Source organism: Mesoplodon densirostris, chromosome 1, assembly GCF_025265405.1.
Source record: "Mesoplodon densirostris isolate mMesDen1 chromosome 1, mMesDen1 primary haplotype, whole genome shotgun sequence".
Taxonomy (NCBI): Eukaryota; Metazoa; Chordata; class Mammalia; order Artiodactyla; family Ziphiidae; genus Mesoplodon; species Mesoplodon densirostris.
The window spans coordinates 55,697,746-55,706,993 of NC_082661.1; positions in this window are offsets into that span (position 1 = coordinate 55,697,746).

A 9,248-nucleotide genomic window follows, 5' to 3' on the forward strand; every position below is an offset into this window, starting at 1 on the left:
AACAACAACAACAAAAAAAAAACGGACAGACAGAACCCTAGGACAAATGGTAAAAGAAAGCTATACAGACAATATCACACACAGAAGCATACACATACACACTCACAAAAAGAGAAAAAGGGAAAAAAATATATATATCATTGCTCCAAAGTCCACCTCCTCAATTTGGGATGATTCGTTGTCTATTCAGGTATTCCACAGATGCAGGGTTCATCAAGTTGCTTGTGGAGATTTAATCCGTTGCTCCTGAGGCTGCTGGGAGAGATTTCCCTTTCTCTGTTCACACAGCTCCAGGGGTTCAGCTTTGGATTTGGCCCCGCCTCTGCGTGTTGGTTGCGTGAGGGTGTCTGTTCTTCGCTCAGACAGGACGGGGTTAAAGGACCCGCTGATTCAGGGGCTCTGGCTCACTCAGGCTGTGGGGAGGGAGGGGCACGGCGTGCACGGCGAGCCTGCGGCGGCAGAGGCCAGCGTGACGTTGCACCAGACCGAGGCTCGCCATGTGTTCTCCCGGGGAAGTTGTGCCTGGATCACGGGACCCTGGCAGTGGTGAGCTGCACAGCCTCCCTGGAAGGGAGGTGTGGACAGTGGCCTGTGCTCGCACACAGGCTTCTTGGTGGCGGCAGCAGTAGCCTTAGTGTCTCATGCCCGTGTCTGGGGTTCGCACTGATAGCCGCGGCTCGCGCCCGTCTCTGGAGGTCCTTTAAGCAGCTCTCTGAATCCCCTCTCCTCGTGCACCAGGAAACAAAGAGGTAAGAAAACATCTCTTGCCTCTTCAGCAGCTCCAAACTTTTTCCCGGACTCCCTCCTGGCTAGCAGTGGCACACTAGCCCCTTAAGGCTGAGTTCCCGCCGCCAACCCCAGTCCTCTCCCTGGGATCAGACCTCCGAAGCCCGAGCCTCAGCTCCCAGCCCCTCCCATCCTGGTGGGGGAGCAGACGAGCCCCTCTGGCTGGTGAGTGCTGTTCGGCACCGATCTTCCATGCGGGAATCTCCCCGCTTTGCCCTCCGCACCCCAGTGGCTGTGCTCTCCTCTGTGGCTCTGAAGCTTCCTCCCTGCCCATCCCCTGTCTCCGCCAGTGAAGGGGCTTCCAGTGTGTGGAAACCTTTCCTCCTTCACAGCTCCCTCCCACTGGTGCAGGTCCCATCCCTATTCTTTTGTCTCTGTTTTTTCTTTTTTCTTTTGCCCTACCCAGGTACGTGGGGAGTTTCTTGCCTTTTGGGAGGTCTGAGGTCTTCTGCCAGCATTCAGTAGGTGTTCTGTAGGAGTTGTTCCACATGTAGATGTATTTCTGATGTATTTGTGGGGAGGAAGTTGATCTCCACGTCTTACTCTTCTGCCATCTTGAAGCTCCAAGGCACCAGTTCTGACCCTGTACCTACACAAGCAATCTCAGGGCTCTCAGCCCTGTTGCTCTGTTTAGTTCTTCACACTGTGTGCTGTAATTTATGTTGATGTGCTGGTTCCTTTTCATCCTCCTAGGAGCTCCTTGTGGTCAGAGACTGTGTCTCCTTCCTCTTCATATTCCCAGAACCTGACAGAGCACATAGTAGATGCTCAACACATAGGGGAGGAATTTCAGTGGGTATCACATGGAGTCAGAGATCATGCCTGAGTTTGTAAGGGGTTGTGTTCCTTCTACTAGGGCTCAAAAAAGACATTAAAGAGCAGTTAGGAAATAACAAGTGCTGGAGAGGGTGTGGAGAAAAGGAGACCCTCCTACACTGTTGGAGGAAACGTAAGTTGGTGCAGCCACCATGGAAAACAAAAACTAAAAAATAGAGGTACCATATGATCCTGCAGTCCCACTACTGGGCATATAACCAGACAAAACTATAATTCGAAAAGATACATGCACCCCTACGTTGTTCACAGCAGCACTATTTACAATAGCCAAGACATGGAAATATGTCCATCAACAGATGAATGCATAAAGAAGATGTGATATATTATCACACACAGAATGAAATATATATATACACACACACACACACTGTGGAATATATATATATATACACACACACATATACACACAATGGAATATTATTCAGCCATAAAAAAGAATGAAATAATGCCATTTACAGCAACATGGATAGACCTAGAGATTATTATACTAAGTGACGTCAGAAAGAGGAAGACAAATACCATATGATATCACTTACATGTGGAATCTAAAATATGGCACAAATGAACTTATCTACCAAACAGAAACAGACTCACAGACAAAGAGAAGAGACTTGTGGTTGCTAAGGGGGAAGGGGTGGGGGAGGTATGGATTGGGAGTGTGGCATTAGCAGGTGCAAACAATTATATATAAGGTGGATAAACAACAAGGTCCTACCACATAACATGGAGAGCTATATTCAATATCCTGTAATAAACCATAATGGAAAAGAATATGAATAAGAATACATATATATATAACTGAATCACTTTGCTGTACAGTAGAAATGAACACAACATTGTATATCAACTATAATTCAATAAAATAAAATTTAAAAAACAACAGGTAGGATTATAGCAGGGCCATGAAGGAAGGGTGGAAAATAGAATTTATGAGGATAGTCCTGAGAACACAGATAAAGGAACAAGATGTCAAATGCATCTTAGCCCCAAAGCATGTGTTCCATCCAGGATTTGATTGTGAGGTAGGAAAGGCCACACAGGCTACTTGAAGTGAAGAGGGTATATGTGGCTGGATGAAGAGCAAACACAGATACAGGAAATGAAATCTGCTCAGACCACAGTTGAGTTGGAGTTAGGCATCTACTAGGAGTGGAGAACATCTCTTGTCATGTCTACAAGGGTGGGGCCTGGCTTTGCAAGTTTCTTAACTACAGAAGCCACACACAGTATCTCATTCCTGCTTTCTCCATCTCCATTGTATTTGGATTGGTTTGCTTCTGCTCATTTATCAGCCAATATTGCACGTCCTGATTTGTTAAGACCTCACAGTTCTATTGCCCACAACCTGTGGATGATGGTCTCTGTGGCCCTTAAATACTCTCTCAGGAGAATATGAGCTGATCGGCCATTAGTCAGTCAGCAGGTTGGCTGTCTGTGACCTTGTGGCCATTTCTTTACTCAGCTGGCCAAGACTGGGTGAGGGGGCAGTCAGACCTTACAGGGTGTTTGAGCGATTCACATTCTTTAGAAGGGGCTTTGGGCCGGAATGGCAATAAAATATGCCCAATGCAAGAAAAGGCACAGAGAGGGGTCCTCTCCAATGTTTAAAGGGTTTGACAAACTCCTTGTGGCCAGAGGGCTGGTACAAATGCTAGGCATTGTCTGCTCTGATGTAAGAAGCTAGGAAAGAGCTCCTTTCATAGGGTGTGTTACCACTGGGTCCATCTTGAAGCACGTGACCTTCTGCATAGAGTATGAGCTCAAGGATACGTGTGATGTCATGTCTACACCAGAGCTCTGCCTCCTTTACCCTGCCCCCTTTTTTCTTTACTTCTTTTGCCCTGGGTTAGGTTGGAGCTGAGAGGAGTGTAAGGAGGCATGATAATTGTGTCAAGGTGGGAAAGGAAATTAAAACAGGACTGTCATTCCCCAAGGCAGGGGATCTGGTCCCCTGAATCAAGGTTTCCTGAAAGCAGAACATTCATTCAGTGTGCAGCAGGTATTTGCTGAGTGATTGCTCTGTGGCAAGTATTGCTCCATGGGGGCTATGGTGATGAATGTGACAGATATGTCCCTGACCTCATGGAACATATAGTCTAGTGGGAGGAGACAGGCAATAAAAAAGAAAAATAATAAGACAATATTAGACAGTAAGTGCTGTAGAAGACAGCAACAGGGAGATGGGCTGCAGAGCCACTGGGAGGGTAACCTCACGTAGGTGGTTGGAGAGGACCTCTCTGATGTGGGGACACTGTCAGAAGGTGCTTAGGTCTGTTGTGTGAGAATGTCCTAGTGCCCCATTCCAACCGGCCCCATTCTGAGCTGCTCGTAAGGTCGAGTGTTGGCTGTTGTATTGATTATCTTTCAGGCCTCATTGAGGTTGCATGTAGCTTGTCTGCTAATAACGTGGTTCATCTCTGGGGAAAATGCTGATGGTGACTGGAATCTTTAATGTGTACTTCCTTTTAGGATCTAATGTTGTGGTGCTTTCATAGTCAGGGGGTAAAGGTGTAGGGATACTTGAGGTTATGTGAAACTTCTGGCTCATACTGACAGAGGGGAAACACTCATGCAAAGTTTTGAGGTTCTTTGCTGAAGCTTTGATTTTAACTTTATTGAGTCTTTTTCCTTTAGGACTTTACATTTGCAGAAATGTGCATTCTTGGTAACATGTACATGCTTAGGAAGACCTGCACATGAGGACAGATAACTTGCCAGGCCCAAATATACACATGGCTAATGCTAAGTGATGAACCAATGCATATTCTGTTTATTCTTTGCTATACTTAAATACTGGCTTTGCTACAGTTCTTTGATTCAACATCCATTACACTGGTGTTTCAATAGACTAATAATCAGATAGGTCCTCTTTTGAAGCAAATTTCTTTGGTCAGTGTTCAGAAAATGTGACATGATGCGTTCCATCTTGGAGAAAGGACATATTAACGTTTTATAATATGTTACAGATTTTGAGGTTAAATACATCTGTTTTGCTCTCTTTAACTCACATTCCCAAACTTGTTTGGCCAGTGCGCTGCTTTCTGGGGTACGATACCAAATAGTTGTGCTAGGTGTTCGTATGCAAATACTCATTGACCCTCATCTCCCAACATTGAAATGTAGGCTCAGAGAAAGCCCCACGTACTTGTGGAAGTTTCAAGCACATTATCACTCACTTACAGGCACTAATGACTCTGATAATGTAGTAAAGTTTAGCATAAATAGGCTCATCATTAAAGTTGATGGCAGAAGTATAAACAAGGCCCACACTATGAAATTTACTGTTTGTTCATTATGCATCTGGAATTATCCTCCTGTCTCTAGCTGTCTCATACTGGGTGTTTATAAACCTATGTAGAATGTAGTATTACTTTGTTTTTCTGTGAGTGAGTTGATTTTTTAACATCTCCTCTCCCACACAGGGGATGACCAAGGCTGGGAAGGGCAGTTTTTGGCTTTTCCATGGTGATGTCTGCCATTCTGGTCATAAAGCTTTTCAGAGTACCATGATTTCACAGAAAAAACCAGCAGTAGATTCAGGGAAGTTAAGGGTCTGATGGTGTGACCTTGGCAAGGCACTGAGACTTGCGGAATCCTTGTGCCATTATCTGTTGGTAGAGATGCTTAGAGCATGATCCACCAGGGAGGATGGTGTGAAGCACCCTGCTCTCACAAATGCAGAATGGAGTTGGCTGGTTGTACCTGCTGGTATAGGCTGAGGGACTTTGGGCAACGTACTTCATCTCCTCCTTCCTCTAAAAGTGGAGGTAATTATAGGGAAGTTGTGAGGATTAAGTGTGTAAATACTTGTAAAGTGCTTGGCGTATACACATGTATATATATATATATATATATATATCTCCTCAACAAACACTAATATATGTATATGAATATATTATGTAATATATATTATAATTGGTTATATAAATATATATTGGTATAATGTAATATATAACTTATATAAATATAGGTATGAATCTATATATTCAACAAACACTAGCTTTTACATAAAACAGATGCCCTTGGATGCATGGGAAAGTGGGGAGTCATCCAAGATATTAATTATCCCTGGCTGGCAAGGATCCAGAGACCAAAAGTAAAAAGACCCTGAAACATGTTTATTGCCCTCACAGAGCATGGGTGTGAAAGCACGCTTGCCCCTGGCTGAGAAACAAAATAACACTTCGGTTATTTTGCCAAATGTCAACATCAGAGGAGGACTAACATTTATTCGAACAGTGCATCCATTTTGTGGGGAGGCTGGCTCTATTCTTTTACTGTCTGGATGAGGTGACAATGAAGGTTCAAAGGAGGACCGACAACCAGGGAGAAAGTGGAGGGAGAGGAGACAGACCAGAGGGGCCACAGGAGGAAGACTGGTGCCCTTTCCCAGGAACTCTCATTCTGCCTCCGTCTCACCATCTGCCAGGAGCTCAGAATTCCCCTCCATGCATGCGAGTGCCAGCTTGCAGATTCCTGCGGTCAGCCCTTCATATCTGCGGGTTCTGCATCCAGGAATTCAACCGACTGAGGGTAGAATTTCTGTGAATGTGGAAGCCGCAGATACGGAGACCTGACTGTACTACGCCATTTTTTTAACGTGATCTGAGCAGCCGGATTTTGGTATCTGTGGTGTGTGTGTGTGTGTGTGTGTGTGTGTGTGTGTGTGTGTGTTTTCCTGGAACCAATACCCTGTGGATACCCAGGGACGACTGTCTGTGGTAATTCCAAGGCTCCAATTCACTCTCACTTTCTTTTTTTTTTTTTTTTTTTTTTTGCGGTATGCGGGCCTCTCGCTGTTGTGGCCTCTCCCGTTGCGGAGAACAGGCTCCGGACGCGCAGGCCCAGCGGCCATGGCTCACGGGCCCAGCCGCTCCGCGGCATATGGGATCCTCCCAGACCGGGGCACGAACCCGTATCCCCTGCATCAGCAGGCGGACTCTCAACCACTGCGCCACCAGGGAGGCCCTCACTTTCTTTTAAAAGTCACCTCCACCATCAATTCCCCTGGGAAGTTATCCTTAAAGCTATCGAACAGGTATTTCCCTATTTCTTACTCACAGACCTGCATATTCCTACCCCAGAGTTTTCTTGGACCATATTCACCTTTCTGAAGTTAACATCATAAATCGTATGCGATGGCACTGGGTGAGGGCTCTGAATATTTGTGACTTTAAGGTAATCAAAACAGTTAACCTCTATCTATCCTATTTGCTACAAGTTAATCATCACATGACTAAATTGTGTAGGCACTTTCTTGGGACACTGTATACTTGTAATTGTTTGCAGTCTATCTCATTAAATAGGAAGCTCCGTAAGGGGAAACTTTCTTCACCTCTACACCTTTACCTCTTAGTACTGGGTCAGCATAGGGCCTGTGGTCAGTAGGGCTGGTTGAATGTACTGATAAATATGAATGCAAATAAGTGAAAAGCACATAGACTTCTTGTTCAGTCAAGAGTGTGCTAAAGAAAACCAGTTTACCTGCTATTTTTGCTTAACGCTTGTGGAAAACTTGGGGTAAGACTGCCCGGTTCCTGAAATCCATTGCTGGCTCTTTCCCAATTTGCTGTAGTGCCAAGTGGGAGTTCTGAGATCTTGGTTTTGCCTCTGATTTGATTTAAGCCTTCCTGAGAGCAGGGACCAGCGTCTGTTTTATTTATAACCTTATTCCTAGCACAGTTGCTTGCATATAATAGATGTTCAATAAATGAGTGATCAAAATACTTGGCACAGTCATATAACTATGTAAGACTATATATACACACACACACACACACACATATATATATATATACACGTTGTATATGTATACCTATATACCTATGCGTTATAATACATACACATTATAATATACATCTTTTGTGTATATACATATATATATATATATACACACATATAATCTATTCATATTCACACTGTCTCATGCTATTCTAATTTACATATCCTCACTTACCATACCTTTACTATACCTTTGGTTACTCAAACAGGCCTCTTTCCTGTCTCAGGGCCTTTACACACGTCTAGGAAACTCTTACTTTAAATATCTACATGACCAATGCCCTCACCTCCTTTAGGAGATCCTGACCACTCTCTCCCCTTTTAAATTGTAATGCCAACACTCTTCTTTCTCTTTTGCCTGCTTTGTTTTTCTCCATGGTATTTACCACTGTTTGACAATATATATTTTGCTTATTTCTTACTGCTCCATTTCCACCCCTCTTCAAATGTAAGCTCCATGTGAGCAGGGCATTTTGTCTCTTTTCTTTTTTGCTGATCCCGAGGGCCTAGATCAGTGCCTGGAATACTTTATTGAGGTTGGTTTCAATAAATCTTTGCTGAAGGGATTACCCCTCAACACGGTTATATTACGTGGTTGTACTGTATGGGCCATGACGATTTAATTTTGAGTGAATGTAACACTACGTGCTGACTCTCTTATAATAGAATAATATTTTGAAAGTTAAATAGTTCTTTGAGCTCCTTAGGAAAGGGTCATAACTTTGTCTTATGGGTGATCATTTTTAGCATGATGCCAAACTTTTTGAGCCACTGTTTGGTAGCAGATTTTGTGCCCTGATTAGAAGTGTGGTCCCTTTTCCCTGGTAACTGTTCTTAGAACCTATCAACCTGCAGTGTCTTATTTTCACTGGAGGAAACTGAGTGTTTCTTTCTTTGCTTCAGATGGTCACATCTTTAGATCCTGAAGCAAGAGCCGCGGCCCATTCTCTCAGGAGTCCAAATGCAGCAACAGATTTTGCCTCTAAGCAAGTAAGATATGCCATAAAAACGAGCAACTTTCCTTACCAGCCTGTCTCTCATTTGAATTTTTGATGCCTCGGTGGTCAGTTGGAGATGATAGCTGGTTATAAGAAAGTCTCTGCATTGGAAGGGGGAATACATACACCATTTCCCTCAGGGCCTCCTGCTTTTGCTTAATAAAGTAATTCCTTGGAGTCCACGTTCTTTACCTCTATCCTCTTTACTTGGAGACCCTGCTGGTTCCTCTGAGAAATGCATAATTTGACATGGCTGGTTAGTAAAACCCAGATCTGGGGTCAAACTCTATCAGCCCAGCAGTACTTGAGCACAGGGGCAACACTGAAGATGGAAGGACTTCACAGCTGCTGGAGATAGCTGTGTAGATGCTTCTAGCAATGCATTCCTTGAGGGGTGGGCAAGCTCACGATAGGCAGGGGACTGAATGTGTGGACTTGGAGGCCAGTCACTCTCTGGACCTCTTTGATGTGCCTGCCATCTTGTGAACCATAGAAGGCATTTTGTCGGAGTTTCGTTGAAATTCTTCTGGAGTGAGGGCTTTTGCCTGCTCCAGGCAAAAGAAGTGGCTTTTCCCTACTTCTCTCCCTAAGTCATTGCTCTAAGGATCCTGGCTCAGCATCTTCTGTTACCTCTATTGGCTGTCTGAAGCCTGTGTTTAGTGATTAGCCTTCCCTAGAGTTCTCCCACCTCCTATTAGTTCTTCTGTTATCTGGAGAATCATTCAATATGGTTTGGAGGAGAAGAAAAACAGATAAATCTGTGTTGCCAAGAACACCCTTCATCATTTTTGGATGGGACTATCTATCTTTGGTTTCTTCTGGGGTTGGTTCCAGGTGGGATGGGTT